This window comes from Pimephales promelas, chromosome 3 (assembly GCF_988280905.1).
Source record: "Pimephales promelas chromosome 3, fPimPro1.hap1.1, whole genome shotgun sequence".
NCBI classification, from domain to species: Eukaryota; Metazoa; Chordata; class Actinopteri; order Cypriniformes; family Leuciscidae; genus Pimephales; species Pimephales promelas.
This window is the reverse complement of record NC_142771.1, coordinates 44,380,419-44,401,663: the sequence shown is the minus strand read 5'-3', so window position 1 is coordinate 44,401,663 and position 21,245 is coordinate 44,380,419. Positions and strand designations below refer to the sequence as shown.

At 39.8% G+C, this 21,245-nt stretch overlaps 2 long non-coding RNA genes across 2 annotated transcripts in view; both read right to left on the bottom strand.

Moving 5' to 3' along the window:
- Positions 1 to 21,245, bottom strand: part of LOC148982117 (uncharacterized) — a 252,742-nt gene that overhangs the window by 190,468 nt on the left and 41,029 nt on the right. The gene's annotated exons all lie outside the window — the stretch shown is intronic.
- LOC120465405 (uncharacterized) lies at positions 982 to 8,839 on the bottom strand. Its single transcript, XR_016155241.1, has 3 exons — positions 4,595 to 8,839; positions 2,260 to 2,401; positions 982 to 2,061 (listed from the first exon to the last, which is right to left on the bottom strand). It is a non-coding gene; the product is annotated as an uncharacterized LOC120465405 (long non-coding RNA).

The window sequence follows — 21,245 nt, the reverse complement described above, 5'->3', positions numbered from 1 at the left end:
GAAGTGAAAGCTGTCGACACTGCGCTCACGGGAGCGTGGCCATGATGTCAGAGGCTTCTGCTCGCTGAGTGACAGACAGTGGTGAAAGGAATAGCCTGTCACTATGACTTTGTGCTTTATCAGTAACTATAAGTATGTGTATATAAACCCTGTGGTAATTTGTTACACATTTCATGACACAGTTCATCTCTGGAAGTGCATTTGAAGTGCTTTGTGCTCTTATTCAAAGCAGATCTTTTCATACAATTATAGATCCAATCAATAATTCCCAGTTTGTTGTGAAATCAGAAGGTAATCAGACAAGACACAGATGGATAAGGGTTTTTCCTGAAGTACATTTTCAAAATGGAACTAATTGGTATTCTTGGAAAAGATCCGCAGAATACACTTGTGTGAACATTCAAGCGTATTAATTATTGTCCAGATCTCTGCCCAGTCTTGGCTCCCTAAGGCCAGTGTTTCTGCCCAGCCTGGCCCCAGATCGGCTGTCCTAGAACAGACTAAAAACAGCCTTGTACATTGCACAATGATCTAAGTACAGTAACTCACTAGACACTTTCCTATTCAACTGGAAACTGAACAACCTGGACACGCTGCAAAGAATGGGATCTGTGAGGTTTGAAGCAGGCGGCAGACTGGTTACGGGATCAGGACTGAGCCCCAATCCAACAGAAAAGGGCTGATGCTGTTCAACTTGTTCCCTCCCACGCAGTTGAACACTGGATATAGGCAGTGATTAAGTACTTTTAACTGACTCTACAGATTTAATTACAGTACATTCATTACCTACCTACACTACATTAAAGGTGTTAAACTAAGCATATTTGAAACATATGGAAAGAAAACACAAACTAATAATGATTGTAGAGTAAATTCTTTTACAATATTTGGAAAATGTGTTCCTGTAAAGAGTACATAGGGTACTTTTACTCATGCTTGAGTCCATTTCTTTTTTCATTTATACTTTATTGTTATTTTTTTCCCACAGTATACAACCGGGCATACATATACAATGTTCAAAGACAGTCATAACTGATTTTCCTTGAAAGCCCTTAATGATAAGACTTTCATTTTTGAAACATAAGAAAAACACAAAACACCAACAATATATATATATATATATACATAACTGTAGCTTAGAACCAGGGGCTTGAGTCCATTTCTAACAAAATAAATATACTTGTACATTTACTTGTAAATATAATTATTTGAATGCAATACAAGTTAAGAAATGCCTAATTTATTGGTTCAGTTTCCTCATTGGATGAAGTGGACCTACTGTCAAAAGAAAGCAAATCTGCAAATGAATAATCATTTTGTTTGCCAGTGATGAATATCTATATTAGTTAACCATCTGTGTATGCTGTCTGTGAACGATTCCTCAGGTAGAGCTACAATCAATTTCATTTTATACAGGATCTTTCAACCAAACAGATTGTTACGTTAAAAGTATAAACTGGTACGTCAAATGGACAAATACATCAATTTACACATTAAATGAGCTACCATTGTTCCCAGAGTATGAAATGAACACCCCGTTTTGAAAAGGAATGCCTTCGCTTCTGTTGTCGATGTTGTTGTGGGGGTGATTTGAAGGACATAACGGATGGAGGAGAATGAGACGATTTGGTGAGTATGTTGATGCCGATTTCATATGCAGCATTGCATCACCACACTTTAAACTCTGAGGAGTGTAAACCCTCCACCCGGGTCCTACTCGACCCGCTCCGAGCGGGCCTCGAACCCGGGTCTCCGGCACGAGAAGACTGCAGCCTCTTGAGATCAGAGGAGTGAGGTTTACTTGCACAGCAACTACTAGCTCCGTTACAGGCAAATCCGTTACATTTCCCATAATAATATCACAAATAAATATCACAGCATCCTGAAATCGAGTCCATTAGGTTTGAAATGAAAACATTCTGTCTGTGAGACAAATAGGGGAATTTATGGCCACTTGGGATTATTTTTAATGTATCTCTTAAGGTTTTCAGTCTGATGTCTGTTTGGGTGCTGATTGACAGATGAAATATGACTGCCGTTTTCCTCAGGTTAGCCATCCACCTGCAGAAAGATAAGAGAAAGTGATTAACAAATTTGAAAGGAAATGAACATAGCATGCAATCATGTATCCTGTGTTTTCTGCATTGACTACAAAGGCTTGTCTGCTAAACTCAGCTAGTGGTGTTATACGGAGCAGTGCTCTTGACTTCTATTGTAATAGCTGGATTCCCATGGAGCGGTTTCACCTGCAGACCACACCTGGCAGATGAGGTAGAGGCCGTTAGACTGTGAGAGAAACCCCCGGGACTCCTCCGGGACAAAGAACCAGTTCAACAGGGCAGAGTGGACTCTGGGATATGGTGTCTTTCCCATCGCGAACAAAAGCGTGAAGGAACTGGAGCTAAAGGCACATGGATCAGTTACAACTTTAATGAGCACCTTAATATGCAGAATTACCCAGCATTGGCCAATCCGTGCCACAAAAGGCTAGATAATGCACAGATTGTTTGCATCTGGGAAAAACACTCATTTTCAGAGAGCACTCTAAAAACTCTGGGCAATTCTTTGAAGACAAATTCTGGATTGAGCCTGTTGGGTACATTTTTTGGGTTATTTTTGTTCAGTGTTTGGGTAATTTTGTGTGTTTCCCAGCTCAGATGTAACAACCGAGTGTTCGGGTAGATTTTGCGTTTAGAAACGTTTTTCGTGTCATTTGTTTCATTCACGAATCACGAACGAAATGAACGAGTTGACTCGGGAAAAGATCAGTTCATTTTGATGATCGAGTTCGAACAGGAGAGTCACGAACGCCCATCACAGAACAGAGCAAGGCGAGCATTTGAGCTTATAAACTTAAACTTCGTTATTTATTTATTAAGTGAGCGATCGTTTCGCTTGATAAGACCCTTATTCAACGTCTGGAATCGTTTAAAGCCCTTTGAACAGTTTGCACTGAAACTGTCTTTTGAACCATTGAAGTCCATTATATGGAGAAAAATCCTTTTCGACTTAATTTCTTTTCGACTGAAGAAAGAAAGACATGGACATCTTGGATGACATGGGGGTGAGTAAATTATCAGCAAACGTTTTTTTCAAAAGTGAACTACTCCTTTAAAAAAGAAAAAAAATCGTATGTTTAATCGTAAACATGATTTTATGTAAAATAAAAGCTAGTACTATAGTAAAATGCAGCGTAAAATGAAGGCAGCTTGTGTTCTGTCCTATATTTCCCCAGTGTGTATCCTGATGTACTTGTATCTCTGCTCAGAGGAAAGCCTGAGGCTGTTGTGCGCTGCCGGCTCTGTAAGACCACCACTGTCTCTGTAAGACCCATCCAAACTCGCAGATACGCTGAAGACGTAACCGCTAACATTCAACCAAAACATGCTCAGAGGATGTGAAATATGTTTTTGGAAAGACTGAATTGTTCTCTCATACATTCTTTTCTCGCGCCCTAAAGGCTTTATGTGGGAGTGATAAACTGTGCATCAGATACATGTTTCCTTTAGTAACTGTAACGTGTGGAATGGCGCAGGTATGCGTTTGTGGCACTTATATCTGACAGCTGTCTGTAAGGACGGCTGTGTGAAGATAAACTCAGTGTTCAGCTTTTGCTATTATTAAAGAAAACATTGCGGTCGCCATGGAGACGTGATGATGGATGTGTGTTGAGGCAGAATTCCTCATAACCGAGAACCTGTCTCTCACTCTGCTTATACTTGGCACACTTTCAATCACTCTCTCTCTCTCGACAGGCCGAAGCAGGAGCGGCAGCCGTGTGTTTCAGTCCTCACACACTTATACATTTCTCACACCACAACATATCCATTGTGTTTAAAACAACAAAGCATTTGCATAAGCGCTACCAACACAATAGTAATGGATTCTACGATAGTGATGCATGTTGATCACACCACTCCTGATGGATGAAGGTTCTCTCCGAAATACCGTCACCCATCCCATTCATGTCTGAGAATAATCTAGGACAAAACATGTTCTTCACGGCGCTCAACAACGCCCATTCATGTGTTTCAGGTCTTTTTCTTCTTCTTCCCATTCTGTCCATCAGTCCAAAAACAAGCACATATTGACCAGTCATTTATTCCAGCGATCATTACTCTACATTACTACAGCGATTTCAGAGATCACTCTAATATGAGGATCTGATGATCAAGAAACATTTCTCATTATTATCAGTGTTGTTTACCTTTTTATTTCAGGATAATTTAATGAAAAGAAAGTTCAAAAGAACAGCATTTGTCTGAAATTTAAGGAAAAGGAAAAGATGACACAAGAAGTTAGTCTTCACATGTGCGAAGGCAGAACTTCTGTCCTGTGTCCTCGGCTCTTGAAACGGCCAGAGGTAATATCTGCCCATCCTTGCACTCTCTCATTTCTCAGAACCCAGTGCCTGTCAGCTAATGTGAGTTGCATGACTCAGAAATTCTGATTAATGGCATGTTTGGGTAGATACATCAAAACCAGAAACAAATGGAAGAGCCGATGATGTCACAGAATCAAATAAAGACATTTAAAGCTGCTTCCAGGGGCTGAAAGGTATTCCCAGTGCACGCATGTAGAGCGGCTCTCTGACCTTTGAATCGTGCCCGCTGTAGATGGCAGAGAGAAGCCTGTCTCCTCTCCTCACCCACAGCCCAACTCCCTTCAGTGGAAAAGATTACGTCCATGGCATAACATGTGGTTACACTTAAGCACGCAGAGAGAGCAGGACTTGAGAAACCAACACTGGTGGGGACGGGATGTTAAAGGCCTGATTCTGGGCTGGCTCCAGGGCTGTTTGTGGCACTCTGTGGACTCTTGTAAACCGCACTGCTAGGTGTGTGAGGTAGAGGTCTGCCCTGCCAGCCTCACAGCGCCAAGGAAAAGAGAACAGTCTGTTCAAAGCAACAGATAGTGGGCAACAACAGGACAGAATCAAACATGCTAACAGCAAAACATACAACAATGCTTCAGTCGTGACTAGCCGTGACATTAATGATGCTTCAAATTTTGCGTGTGTTGAGGTGGAGTGTCAATCTAGTCATTTTACGGTTCAAAAGGATGCTTCTTTGGGGCCACTACACTGTAAAAATGACTGAATATGTTAAATCTAATCAATAAAATTAAGGCAACAGGTTACAATCAATATTATTAATTAAATTGAACAAATTAGAATTGAGTAATGATTAACCAAATGAATTACTTAAAAGACTTCATTAAATGTTAACCATTTAAACCGTTTTTAACCTTTTGCGTTTTCTCTTTCTCTTCCGTGTAAACACAGCCTTACTTTATTAATTATAGCCACTCTGGCCTTGTACAGCATAATATTTTCAGCATTTTCAATGAAACCAAATGATCAAAACAATAAGATAACTTATGGAATTATTTTTTGTAGGCACACACAGACATCAAGAATTAGCATATGAATCTCAGCAATGGTGACAAACAGATCACCTCTGATCATAAGCTCAATATTTATTCATGCAGCAATGCATGATGGGAGCCATGAATGAGTTTTGATTGGTGGCACCCAGAATGCACTGGAACATGTGTTATTATTGTCACCATTGTTGAGATTCACATGCTGATTCTAGATCTCTGAGTGTCTAAAAACTAAATCAAAACAAAAACAAAAATATTGTATCTCCTGCAAAATATATTTGCACGCAGAAGTCTGTAACTGAAGATCTGGAGCTTCATGTGCGTGGAAATTGTGAAAAATAGCCTATAGACACTGGAACGAGACAGAGTCTAACCGGACCGGGACTGAAGACTCAGCGTAGACCTCTTCCTACGGCTTTTGTGCGTGGGGGCGGGAGAAAATCAAACGTATTTTTGGCGGAAGTGGTACATAATCTACCAAAACCACACAGAACTCTACTGTGAGGACTTGAGGTGCTTTTAGGGACATCCAGAATGCATTTAAAGTTTTCTGTCTTCTGTTAGAACGGTGTTGTGTAAGCGGCCCCTACTTTAATAACTAACTTTAGCTGGACAATAGCTGGACATTTTCATCAGACTAGCTAGTACTAGTAAATATCAGAAGTAAAGAGTCTCAGAAATCATCCCTTCCGATCAACAACACATACCTATTCAAGACAGAAGTGCGGTCTTCATCAAGTGATTTAGCAGGAGCGTGGATGATTTGGTATTGGTTTTGAGATTCTGAGATTTTGGCTGCATCTGAAATTGCCCCTAGACTCTCAAATAGGGCGTTATTCGAGGGAACAGCCATTTGTAGTGGAGTCCGAAAACACAGTGGATGTTGTTGAGTGCACTCATTCCATCCCACATGAGTGGACAACTGATGTAGGCTCAATGGCTGTCCTGATTTGCTCACTCAACAAGGGTCTACGGGGCGATTTCGGATTCAAACATTGGTGCAGTTTTCTCAGATCATAGGCAGCACTGATTTAAGGAAGGGGAACGACTTCTCATGATATCTTTCCAGTACTTCTTTGATTGTTTGTTTGTTTCAACTCTCAACAAAGACATGAAATATCCAACAAACAGACACAAAGGGAAGATTTGCAACTGCTAAAACTGTCTCTTCGGTCTGGATTTATCTCTGGCCAGCTCTATAGCGGTAGAACAGGAGCAGCCAAAAACTCTCTCAGGATCGGCTTGGAGCAGCCGGCCTGTGCGCTCTCTCTCTCTCTCTGCAGCGATCCTATCGGACATGGCAGCGTCCCAGCGCTCGCTGCCGCATGTTGACAGTGCCATTACAGCAGATCAGCCGGGATGCTGAGGCTCACTGAAGGGATTTGTTGCCACTTATGGATTTATGAATCATTTTTCCACTGATGTGAAATCACCAGTAGAAGTGGAGGAAGCCAGCTGATCCAAGCCAGCGGCTCTCATCTAAATCTCTCCTCAGACCTTCATTTGAGAATTTTGCTGTGAAGTAGCGCTGGAAAGGCTGAAATCCGAGGACAGATTTATGGAGATTTTAGGAAGAGGCCTTTCTCTCGTCTCCAGTGTGGAAACGCTGAAGCATCCCATCAGTTAACAGTTGTCGAGATCCTCAGTGTGAACCAACACTTCACGACAAAAACCCTGAGACATGACACGACACACGTGAACTGAAGCCTTGATTCATCCGATCTTTAGGTTTGGTGGCAGAATGAACAGATCCAACGAGTCTCGGCAACGAGTCTGAAAAACCCTCTCATTACGCAAGGCCTACGGCTGCAGGGAGGACAGGTAGGAGCTCGCTAGAAGAAAACCAGCACAGTGCCACCACGTCCAAACGCATCTCTGCGGATATTAAGAATATAGAGAGGCCCAGATTTCAGATATTCTGGAAACATCTTCAACTCATCCTGAATTAGACACTGCAGTCTTCAGGCGCACATTACAGGAAATGAGTTGAGCTGCCTGAAACCATCAGACAAACTTTGGCAACAACGTGCCATGCATTTATGCTTTCCATTTCTAGGCGCAAAAATGGAAGTCTGCTACAATTTCACCTTAAATAAGAAACATATCAGGGCTCTAATGAAGTTTGCAGAGATGGAATAGAAAATACAGGGAGGCTCTGAGAACATTAGGCCAGTTTCACACCACATGCGTGAGAAGTACAGCGAGCTACTCAAATATTGATTAAGAAAGGCATCTGTATAGAACACATAGTTTAGTAAATCTGACTGATTTAAGCAGTTCATAGCTACACTGGGGGCTTTCAGTTCCACTCCATTTATGCGTAAATGTCATCTCCCTTCTCATATAAATAAGATTTGTTAATGATAAAGTTTCAAATAATTCTCAGTGGCCAAATCCGGATCAACATTTTATAATTTATATCAGCTATTAATTCAAAGAAATACTTTACAACTCACTTTTGGATACGTTTACACAACAACGATATGCTTAAATCTGAGTTTTCCACATAAAGACGACACTATTGTCAAAACGATGGTACCACGAATCCGCGAAAACGACTGAAAACGCTGTATGGCGATGAAATACTATAGACTGAACATGTGCATGACGTCATTGTCTTCAGAGATTCACGTTTTTGTTGTTTGCACAGAGACTGATTGCAAAAGTTTGCATCTTCAGGCGCCCAAAACACTGTTGTCAAGTAAATGGACAGCCAAAACGTTTTTAGTTGAAAATGGCGTTGTGTGAACAGCCCCTTACTACCTATCTAGAACCCCAGTGTGTTTTGCAGTCATGCTGCCATTTGGTTTACGTGTGTAGTGTGGAACAGGCCTTTTCTGGAAGATGTTTCCCTGCAAAAAACACACCATCATCAGGCTCTGCTCGACTGCATGAATACCCTGAACGGATGCCTTGACTGCACAGGTATGAAACTCAAGATAGCATGAACATGTTTATCTCATTCAGAAGCTGATGTGGTGACATTCCTCATAAACGTGTCCTCTGTATGAACCGCGATCTTCAAATCAGAGCGAGGGGAAAACAGCCCTCATGGCACCAGGACAATTCAACACATCCATAGACAAGAGACTATTTGTCTGAGACTGAAACATGACACTTCATATGTAGAAAGAATGTCTTACTGTCTGTCTGTCTGTCTGTCTTTCTTTTCTTGAAAAGATTTACAAACACAGGCTCCTTCATGTCTGAGAGGTGTTGGAAATGGTACGAGTTGATTGACAGCTACAGTTTGAAGTAAGTGTACAGTACGTGCTAATTTCCTTCCTTCCTTTGTGCTCATCAGTAGATAATCCAGAAAATATGAGCTAGTCTGCAAGTACAAAGCAGAACTATGGAAGCTTGTTTCCGCCACTGAATAAAAAAAATAAAAAAAATAATTGTGACTTTTTATCTTGCAATTCTGACTTTATTTCTCAGAATTGTGAGATAAAAAGTCAGAATTACGTGATATAAAGTTGCAATTGTGAGATATAAAGTCAGAATTGTGAGATATAAAGTCAGAATTGCGAGATATAAAGTCAGAATTGCGAGATATAAAGTCAGAATTGTGAAATACGTATAAAGTCAGAATTGTGAGATATAAAGTCAGAATTGCGAGATATAAAGTCAGAATTGTGAGATATAAAGTCAGAATTGTGAGATATAAAGTCAGAATTGTGAGATATAAAGTCAGAATTTGGAGATATAAAGTCAGAATTGCGTGATATAAAGTCAGAATTGGGAGTTATAAAGTCAGAATTGCGAGATATAAAGTCAGAATTGCGTGATAAAGTCTTAATTCTAAGAATAAAAGAAGTGTGACTATCTCACAATTCTGACTTTTTTTCTCACAATTGCGAGTTTACATCTCGCAATTCTGACTTTATAACACATAATTTATATGTCGAAATTCTGACATCTTTTCTCAAAATTGTGAGATATAAACTCGCAATTGCGACTTATCAGGCCAATTCTAAGTGGAAAAAAAGACTTTTCCCCCCTCAGAATAGTTTACATCTCGCAATTCTGACTTTATAACACGCAATTCTGACTTTGTATCACGCAATTCTGACTTTATAACACGCAATTCTGACTTTATATCTTGCAATTCTGACTTTATATCTCGCAATTGCGACTTTATATCTCGCAATTCTGACTTTATATCACAGAATTCTGACTTTGTATCACGCAATTCTGACTTTATAACACACAATTCTGACTTTATATCTTGCAATTCTGACTTTATATCTCGCAATTGCGACTTTCCATCTCGCAATTCTGAGAAATACAGTCAGAATTGTGAGAAGTAAACTCGCAATTGTGAGAAAAAAAAGTCAGAATTGTGAGATAAAAAGTCGCAATTACCTTTTATGTTTTTCATTCTATGGCGGAAACAAGCTTCCATACAGAACACCTAAGCTTCATGAAAAAAAATGTCATGAGTGTGATCTGCATCAGTATAATCGTGACCCCCATACAGGAGAAACAATGATGTAAAGAGTTCAGTCCTCTAAGAGGCTGAGGGACATTGAGGTGTTATACTAGGGTTGCCAACCGTTCCATATAATACGCAATCGTTCCGTATTTGTCACATAAAAGTCTTGTTCCGTATTAAACTGATACGGAACGCACTTTGTTCCGTATTTTTGAGAATCAGTTCAGTGCAAATCCATGACTTACACATCTTCTAATATATCTCAGACAGACTATGAATGAAGACCTCACCAGTTGAGCCACTCGTGATCGACTAGTTTTACCGCAAATTAGTTAAAATATCCTCTAATCTAGAGCAATCTTGCCTGCGAGATTGAGCTTCTAACGGTGTGGACGCAAAACCAGGACTGGAGTCAAAGCACATTCCTCTCTGCACTCTAAACGTTCTGTTATCACTCCGATTTCGTCCACTACGGGTCTCACTCACAGGAAAAACTGTTCCGCGTTCAATTGATTTTAAAAGATAATCTTATGTTTTACTGACTGCTCCCCCGCAAGAATTTTTTTTTTTCATTTTAAGGTTAAATGCATCAGTCTCGTGCTTTTTTGATAGATCAAAATTAAGAGCTTCAACCCATGAACTGCTCGTTAAAGAAAGATAAAGCATTGATTTGTACTAGGACAATAAAGAGGGCTCAAACATCTTTTTAGTTATGAGAGTCTCAGTCTACTACATTACATTATCAATGGTGTTTTAGGATGCCAAACAATTATTATAATAATGTAATAATGATTTATATAATTATTCCTATGATGTGAAATCCATGTAGCCTATATAGGCTACTATATAAATCAAAATGAATATTTCAAAAGTATATTTTAATCAACATTACACTATAATATAGGAAAATTAAAATACTTTTGTCCTATTTCTATTTCAAGAAATAAACCCTTGAGCTTTTATTTAGGAGAAAACAGATAGCCATGCTGATCGCGTGATTAATTCAACTAAAAAAAAAATACATAAAATAAATCCAAATAAAATAAATCCATGGTTCATTGTTGGCAAAATGATCATGATAGCCTTCATGTATCTAGAATACATGGTACAGTTATTGATTAGGCATACTTTGCTATTCTATAAATGAATATAGATATATATAAATACAGGCCTAATAAGTGACTCAATAACCCTTCGACAGGCGACATGAGAGCCCCAGTAATGGAATCTTTTGAGGTGCTTTAAGAAAACAGTCAAACTATGAATTCTAAACATCCAGCTAAATGGTGCATGTGTAGATACTTAGCCAAGCTCAGAGTCGACGGTGTGTTAAAGCTTAAATGTCCAATTTAAAACGAACAAATTCGAATCAAAAGCCAATATCTCCTGACTATGTAATTATGTAGCTTAGCTAATTATGTATTTCTCTCTAAAGGTGCATCCGGGGATGGAGATTTGTTTTTAGGAGAAACTGATTTAGAAAACAATAGTTTATTAATAAACAATTAATGCCTCGTTATTTTATATTATTTTATTATCAGACACATTTATTATATCTTATAAATCATCTATAAATCCCCTTTCTGTAGGCTGTGGTTACGGCTCTTCTCATTCAGCACTGCGGGGGAAATATCATTTCCAGGTTCTAATTTGGCCTCAGAAAACCAGTAAAATCTTTTTTTTCCATATTCATTTGTCAAATATTTTAAATGTTTAAAGGGGCAAAAAAAATCAAACAAATATCTGAAAATTCGTCGATATATATATATTTTTGCGCAGCATTTGACCTAGTCCTACAGTTCAAATGAACATTTTGGTGTTCAGCTCTGCGTTTTACAAAATACAACAAACGTTCATTTTTCGTTTTGCAATTAGGCCTACGGATTAAATAAGGGGAAACGAATGAACACAACAGTACACTGACCGTTTGGACATATACGAGGCAGAGTTCTTTTTTAAAATTCATAAAAGATACAAGGATTAGCCTACTAGACAAAACCTCAAAGAAATGCCACAATCAAGACCGCGGAGCAGAAATGAGGGAGAAACACACAGAAACTCTGTGACTTTCCCTGCCATTAATGCCTGGATGACACACCACGTCTCCTTCCATAAATAATAATAATAATGTCTAGTGCGGTGGCTGTGATATACCAACGTCCGTTGCCATTATTTTTGGAATGGCTTATCGCGAAAGGAAAAAAAATGTTTTAGTCGCATAACACCGTTAGCCTAATAGAAACGCTGTCATTTCACAATATTTTTTTATGGACAATCAGAAAAAAAACCAGCAAAAGTTTTGTGCAAATATGTTTTGACGCCACTTAACCGAGCAAAAAGGTTTCACTCGGTTATGCAATTTTAAACGGTTACTGCTAATCGGTTAACCATGGACACCCCTACTGCAAACTGGAGCGAAGCAGAGACCAGGAGCTCCTCACTATCCGTACTGAAGCTGAGATCGTTCACCAGTGCGTGTACGGTATGCGCGTTTACATGTTTTCGACGCGTCCGTTATACGTCTCATCCTGACTTCCCGGGATTTTTACGGGTTGTGTGTGAACACACACACAGATCCCGGCAAATCACTGGCAGTGTGAATGAACCGAAATCAGACAATTCCGGGACAAATGCTGGGTCACATTATCCGTGTATTTTCTGGAATCTCTGTGTGAAAGGGGCTTTAATGACAGTTGTCATAAACATGCATAAACCCTACTTCATATTCAAGACATATGTCATGTCATAGTTATGAAGGTGTCATGTCAGTCTTTTGCACACCCCTTCAAGTAAAGTGTTACCGAATCAACTTCAAATCCTGCTAGGCTGGTGTTACATTTGGGCCATGACTAGGTTGTGTCTTTAGCAGGTACTTCACTAGCCTGGAAATCCGAAAGATTAAGGGTCTGGCATTGAGTAATGAAAGTCGCCCAGCTCGAAGGGCGGCACCAAGCAACCTCACTGCACGCAACTGAATAACACTACAACCAATCACAACAATACACTTTGCTACCAGCGGAGCTAACTGTTAGGTAAGACTCTTGCCGTATCCAGTCGGCAAAACAGCCAAAACGTCCTTCTTTCCGTAGCAAACGAACGATTCGAGTGGAGTCTTCTGTTCCTCTTTTAGATAAAAAGCCAAGTCTAACTCGTTCAATGTAGCGGCCAAATCCGTTTCCAACAACTGGTGTTCATCCATAGCCATCTTGCGATGTTTACTAATGACTTCAACGTCGCAGCGCTGTCGCCATCTCGCCTCTGGCCCGCCTAAATCAGATAACCTGCTGTGATTGGTGCAGCTCGGATACAAGGGCATGAGTTAATGAGCATCATTACTCAATGCCAGAGGGACTCGCTGATTTCACCACTTCACCAGCCCGTTCTCATCCCAAGGCGTCATCTAACTGACGCTTTTGACCATGCGTCAACATCCAAAGCTTTAGGGCACCCTTTAGCGTCAGTTAGATGACGCTATCTAACCCTAACCCTACCCCAGACCTAAGCCTACCTGCGTCATCTAACTGGTGCCCTAAAGCGTCGGATGTTGATGCATGGTCAAAAGCGTCAGTTAGATGACGCCTTAGGATGAGAATGTGTCTGAGTAGCACACAATGACCAGCGGCTTGATCGGCTGTTTTCTGTCCAACCAGGGGTGTGTTTCCCGTATAACGCTGTAACTTGCTGCTTCACTACTATAGTATGATTCGTCGTTGAAGAAATCAGCTAGCTAGTCACGACTGTTTCCTGAAACCATACTGTCGCAAATTGATCGTTCAAGCACGTTGGTTAAGGATGTCACGCATGTGGTGGAGTAATAACTACTTTCAGTGTTGTAGTCGAGACCACCTCACTCAAGTCCGAGTCGACACCGAGACCAGAGAGAGTCGAGTCCGAGTCAAGACCGAGTCCATAGAGAGTCGAGTCCGAGACCAGAGACGGTCGAGTCCGAGTCGAGACCGAGACCAGAGAGAGTCGAGTCCGAGTCAAGACCGAGTCCATAGAGAGTCGAGTCCGAGTCAAGACCGAGTCTATAGAGAGTCGAGTCCGAGACCAGAGACGGTCGAGTCCGAGTTGAGACCGAGACCAGTGAGAGTTGATTACCTAATTTACTTTTATTTACTTAGAGAAATCCTTTATTTTTACTGAATTTACTTGGAGTTTAAAAAATATGATCAGTTTAGGGTAAAAAGGCCACATAGTAGATGGTGTTAAAAGTAACTTTATTACAATTTGTCATGCGCAGTTGCGCACCAGAAAATCACCAATCACTGGGCGTGTCAATCAATTTAAAGAAATATTTTATTAACATACATTAATAATCATGAAAAATATTTTTAATTGAACTCGAGTGGACTCGGGAATAATTCCGAGTCCTAAAAAAAAAAAATGTTCGAGTACGAGTCATTACATTAAAATATGGTCTCGAGACCGAGTCCGAGACGAGTCCGAGTCTCGAGTACTACAACACTGACTACTTTTAATGAATCTGTTTGAGATCGAATTAACGCTAGATGTTTTGATACATATTACAGACATGTTACACACAACTTTGTGATGCTGTTTCCCTAACGATGGTTTCGGGAAACACCGACCCGTCAAACTTGCGACCACAGTTGGCTAAGGATGCTTTCGGGAAACCGCAGCAACACATGCCATCGCTCTCGGATTCATTAGCATCTGTCAAAACGGTCTCGCTTTGGGAACTTTGATTCTGCAAACACAAAGCTAATTGAGTAAAATCTCATCAGAATACCTGATGTAACATTACCCACAGAAAGAGAGCGAGATCTTTCTGTTTGCACTCTATAAAACTTCACACAAAGGGAATTGCACAATGTTCTTTGCCAACCGGTTTGACAGTCAATAAAGGATTAGTGGAGTGAAGACATGAAACCAAACAGGCTTATTCAAGGTTTTTAATCCATTCAGTCATCGTTCGATGAGATTCTGCGCTATTGTAATCTAGTAAAGATCAAACGAAGGAATACACGCCTGGTTTGGGTGGCTTCAGGTACACGCTGAGCCACAGTGATGTCCTTCCTTCAGCCTCTGGAAGCATGTTTTCTAGTGCCATCACTCGTTTGCGTTAGGCGTGTGCCGGTGGCCAGAGCAGGGGAACACACACACACACACACGGGCAGGTCAGGGTGTGTACGTGCTGGAGCAGAAGTAGCACAGGGGCCGAGGAGAGGCGGAGGACATCGAGACCTCACAAGCGGCTGTTTACACAGTAGATGCACTACCGTAGCACAGCACTTCACGCATCAAGGACGCAGGGTTTACAAAAAAACTACACAAGATTTGGGCCAAGTCCTCTTCATGCATATGAAAGAAAAATAACACAAAGAAAACCTCAAGTTCTCTCTCTTATATGTTCCTCTTAGTCAAAGTGTCTCAAACTGTGTCTAGTTCTCAAAATCTGCATTAAGATAACTCAATATTCTCCCAATATATATATATATATATATATGAGCTATGATATCCACAGCAGATGACAGAATGATGGATGATGTGACCAGCATGGGATGCTCAAACCACCAGCTAGACCAGCTCTAACCAGCCTGGATGAATTATGCTGGTTAACTCGGGATAGGTGGATGTGTGCGAACTGCAGAGCTACATTACTTCTCCTGTGAGAGAGCATAACAGCGGAGGGAACTGGATAATATCATAGACTGTAAAAAGCGTTTGTGACGTCACTCATAGACTCTCTGAAGAACGGGTTTGAGGCTGTTTATGGGGGGTATGGGCAGCGCCATACTGGAAAATCTTGGGAAATACAAAATACAAACGTTCAGAAAGGATACAGAGGTGGTATGATGTGTTGTGTCAGATCATGGCCGAGACGTCAAATTCACTCGACGCAGCCCATTAACAGCTGTCAATCAGAGTTAACCGCCCTTATTTGTCATACGTTTTATATCTAAATATGATCTAAACTAACTAATTCACCCCCCTCACAGTTGTCAGGCACATATTGAGGATTACAATAAAAGTCCATGGGACCAAACTGTAAACATATGAATTTATGCTGTGAAAACGGACATTATAACATGACGTCTATGGATATTTGCTCCCTTTTGGGACCGGCCTCTAGCGGATTTTCGATGTATTGCAGTTTATCGCACTTCCGGGTAGGGCTGCAACTAACGACTATTTTAATAGTCGACTAGTCACCGACTATTGAAACGATTAGTCGACTAATCGGATAATTATTACATTTTTCTAAAATTTAGCATGAATTGCTTTAATTCTGTGGAAAAGGATAGTAAACACAAGAAAGAAGGGGGTACTTCAATGAAAAATGCATATTTTATTGAACTTTGCTGCTGATAGGCCGATTCATACTAAAAGTAAATAAAAAATGCCCTGTCTAAAACCAATAAGGCAGAGTGCTTGGTCAGTATAGACATATATAAATAGAGAAACTCTATCATTTTTATAAAGGCCAGGCACATTTGTTTTACAAGAAAAAATAAATTAATATCAAGTAAACATTTTCTTCCTGTAGCTAAACCAGGGGCAGGCACTTTGGCAGCAATAAAACAGTAAACAAAAATATTAAGTGCATTTTGTGAGATACATTCAGTGGTCAGTCTGTTGCAAAATAACTTTACTACTCGTGATCCAAAACAAAACGTATTGGCTTCCATGTTATTTGCCCTATTTTCCGCACTTTAATGCGCACCTTCAATAAATGGCCCATTCTGTTACGCGCGAGTAGCGCCGGAGACAATGTGTCTGTTAAGAGTGAGCGCTTGTGAGCGGGAGACACACATAACCTGATTTATACCAGGTTGAACTGGCCGTGTGACAAAGCAGGCATAAGATGGACACGAGCGCGAGTTCGCGAGCGAATTTAATAACGCGGGGCGTTGTTAACTAATTGTTCCATATATAAGAAGATCCGGATTATAAAGCACACAGGCGTTTTTTGAGGAGATTGAAGGCTTTTAAATTCGCCTTATATTGCAAAAATACAGTAAATCTTACCGAGGCGAGTCAAACTCCGTTTTATTCAACTGTCCGACGTGCTTTCTCTTTAAATGTTCGTGCATCACCGAGGTGCTGCCGTGATAGCAAGGACTGCTTTTCATGATACAGGCAACCTTTTTATTCATATACTTTATGAAGACAGTTCACTTCCCGTATACAGACAGGAGCCATCTTAAAAAATAGTCTCGATAAGTCGATCCCCGAACGCCGCTCATACAGTTCAGAAGTTTGTTGAACTTCATACAGTTCAGATCACTCAGCACGACGTTCGTGGTTTGACTTATCGAGATTTTTTTTTAAGATGGCTCCTGTCTGTATACACGAAGTGAACTGTCTTCATAAAGTTTCTTCTTATTAAACGGTCTGTACACTTACAAAGTTCTCAATGCTTCGTTTTGCATGTATGGACCCTCATTATGTTACTGTGTTAGTGTGGGGCTATTTTGAGCCTTGTTAGTGGTATAAACTAGCGATTTCTTTTTACTTAGTCAATGCCCCCATTACTAGCGTTATACGCTAAACAGTTTTTAGAGATAAAACTCTTTACATTCGATTATCATGAAAACAAATCTCAGAGAACGGTTGACTATGTACCGATGTTTTATTAGACCGAAGGTTCATTGTTCGCCAGAGTTCTCCTTTAAGCTGGACTGTGATGCTATTTTCTTCTGGAAACCAACTTTTTGCATTATTCTCCTGTTATCTCTGTAAAGCTGCTTTGAAAAACTCGCAATATTATAAAGTGCTATATTTCCCCTTCATCAGGCCACCAGCAGCAGATTGCTTTTCGCACTCCTCGATGACATCACTCTTTCCAAAGCCACTATCACTATCATTACCCACAACCCTTAGCGGCAGCATGATAATCTAGGTGGGAATAATGCCTGTGATTATCTGCGAGCAATTTGCTCGCTCACAAGTTTCTACAGCGTACAGGAAGGCTGAGAAGACTCTGTACAGACATGCCGTCCGACAGGAGTCACATCTACACCCAGAAACACACGATCTCAGCCAGTGCCACAGTTGCTCTGTTGCTCACTGATCTACAGATAGAAGCGCTCAGTCGTGAGTCAGACTCTTATCAGAGCCATCGAGAGCTCGGCTCGCTGTGGGAAGTCTCCCCGACTCACTCGCTTGCTGAACCAGTAACCCGTTTATTCAGCGTTGCCTCATGGAAGCAGATTCTTGTCTGCACAGGTGAATGAGATCATGACAGCCGCTCAGCGGAGGAAACATGATGATTGCCGCTGGAGGCCTTCACTGGCCGACTCAAGGAACACACACGCCTATCACACACGGCCAAACCAACTGCTCGCTCGCCACACACCGGCTCGATGGAGGGGACGTGCTCGCCACTTTAAAGTCATGTTGATTTCAAAGAGTAAATGAAGATTCAAGCGGCACTCGGATCAAGCGGATCTCCTCTGCCTGTCCCGAATGAACCGCAGAGGGAAAGATTCAGTCTCAATCAGTGTTTCAGCCCAAACAGCTCAACGCTACACTCAGCACAGCTATCCGCGGTCCATAAAGAGTAACTGCATTACATGTCTATTATATTTTATACACATAGAGATAAGGGCTGAGGACGTCCACATGACCTGAGTGATATCGGAAGTGTGTTTGTGAGTTTTTGAGGGGTTGAGTGTGTTTGCAGACAGGGCTCTGATGCAAAAGAATGAAACAAAACATGAAAAACGAGAAAGCTCACCTGTGGCACGGCTCTTTAACCCTGAAAACATCCATGAACACTTCCTCTCGCTCCTTGAGCAAACACACTGATCTCGGGCGTAGAGACTTCTGCACAGTTCAAAGGGTGCATGTGTGTGTTTAAGTCTTAGCATGAGTTGGCATGCTCATAAATTACTGATCAAATGCCAGTGTGTGTGTGTGTGTGTAGAAGTCTGCATTAGAAATCTAATCCCAAAAGAAAATCTGTGTGTGTGCGTCATGCTTTAATAAAGTTGTAAAAACTTTTTTCTCTCTCGATAGACCAATATTATGAGCGTTTCCGATGGCCTACATGACATCAGCTTCACACAGGCCAAGGACATCACACACATCACATGCCCGAAAGTTTCTGTTAGGACATTAGAATAAAACAACTGCGGCAAAGTCCACACCATACTATACAAATAAGATGTGTGTGTGTGTGTAGGCCGATTATCCTCAGCATAAGCAGTAAGCGGGTGGCATGGCGGGTGGTGTTAGCCTGTGACAGCCTCCACACACACACACACACACACACCACATGACCAGTTTGGCAGGAGACTTCATCCACGTCAGACCACACAGGGGAACATAGGCTCTTCTGCAGGCTAAATTAAGCAAGGTTGCCTCATGGTCCAAACTAGGGCAGAATCGCAGTCTATACGAGCACACACACATGAGAATATGTTGTGTTCTGCATGCACTAACACACACACAGCTGGACTGAACGTGCGGATGAACATTTGTCTGCTCCTGACGTAAAACACAATACAATTATTTGAATTGGAATTAATTTTATACATTGTTCATTTTTCATTGAGTTATCATTTCTTAATTCATTTGACTTTAAGGACTCGTCAGGATAAATTTAATAATCGTTTAATGATTCATATTCATGTAACGAGCGATTAAATAAAATAAAACTTCTAATCAAGTGTAACTATAATTAATCGAACGATATGTTTCTATTATTTCTCTTACGTTTGTAACTATGTACACAAGCTGCTTTTTTTGTGAAAAGTGCTATAGAAATAAAATTGAATTGAACTAATACCTGATATTCAAAGTGTGGTTAAATTATTGAAAAGGTACATTTATGCAATAATTTATCTATACTATTTTTAAACTCAATTAGATCAGCTCATTTAACTGTACATTTAATTATAACAGGTCAACAGGGGATTCAACAAAAATAAGTTACTTTAGTAGTACTTATTTAACAAATTAAATCATTTTATTTGCAAATTGCCCATTACTACATTTGCGCTGTAAACGTTGTGTTTATAACTCACGTGTTAGCAGAAACAACCAGATGCTTCAGTTCTTCCTCACATTTTATTTGGTTTCCACTCATCTAAAAATAATAGCTAGACTTCCTTAGTGAAAGAAAACCTTTACCAAAATGTATTTAAAATACATTTCTTTTATATAGTAAGAAACCATTATTTATGATATTTTCTGATATATTGCTTGAGATAAATATTATAATTAAACTTTATTTGGAGCACTTCTTTGTTGCACAATTCTTAATATTAAGCTTAAAATGTGTTTTAATATCACTATTAGTAAAGGATAGAATTATGTATAATATTTGCAACATTTGCCTAAAGTATACTTGCAATAGTTACACATTAGCACAATCAAATATACTTATCTTTACTTGCACCTCAGCACTATAAGTATATAAAGCACAAAATTACTTGTTCCAATTTAGCAGACTTTAAGTATATAAATTTAGTATACCAAAAGTACAATTTCTGGGTATTTATATTAAGTACATACATATGTACATGTATTTATAGTATACTTGCCATATATAGTTTTTTTATTTCAAATACGTTTTAGTATATTTATTATTCACTATGGTATGCATAATTATCATCCATATAATATAAAAATGATAAACACTTATTATTACTAAGCAGCAAAAGACAGGCGATGTTGTCTCATATTCTATCGCTATATAAACTGCTTTCATTGGGAGCAGAGATTCAGGGGGCGTGGCTTTATTACATCAGACACATGTTACGTTCTCACAGCTGATTGGTCCAGTTTGGGTTTGGGATCTCTAACCCAGAATAAAACCTGCTCCAGAGGTCCATTATGTCTATAGCATCTTTCCTTAGTTATTTCAGTTAAAAATAACTGAATGTAAAAATATATATCGTGCCACAATATATCGCAATACAAAAATGCAACAATATAAATTGTGGATAGTGACAATATGTTGATTAAATGGTCCCACTTTATATTAAGTGGCTTTAAGTACTATGTACTTCCATTGAAAAGTATAATGTACTTGTTGTGCTCATGTTGTATTGTAAAACCCTTTTGCTGCTATTGAGGGTAAGGTTAGGGACAGGTGTGGTGGTATGGGTACTGTAGGTTTAAGGGTAGGTTAAAGTGTAAGGGATGGGTCAGCTGTGTAATTACAGAAGTAATTACATAAATTAGTTACAGCTGTAATTACATGCTGGTATTTTAAAAATATAAGGTCAAATTAAAAAACATGTATGTACACAATAAGTCCATTGTATCAAATTATTTGTTTCAATGAAAGTACATAGTACTTAAAGCCACTTAATATAAAGTGGGACCAATTAAACTACTATATAATGTTGAATGTTACCAGTAAAAAGTGTTATGTAGATGTTACCAGTAAAAAGTGGCCGACATTATATTAAATATATCTAGTCAGTGAAAGAGTGCAAGCATATTCGTC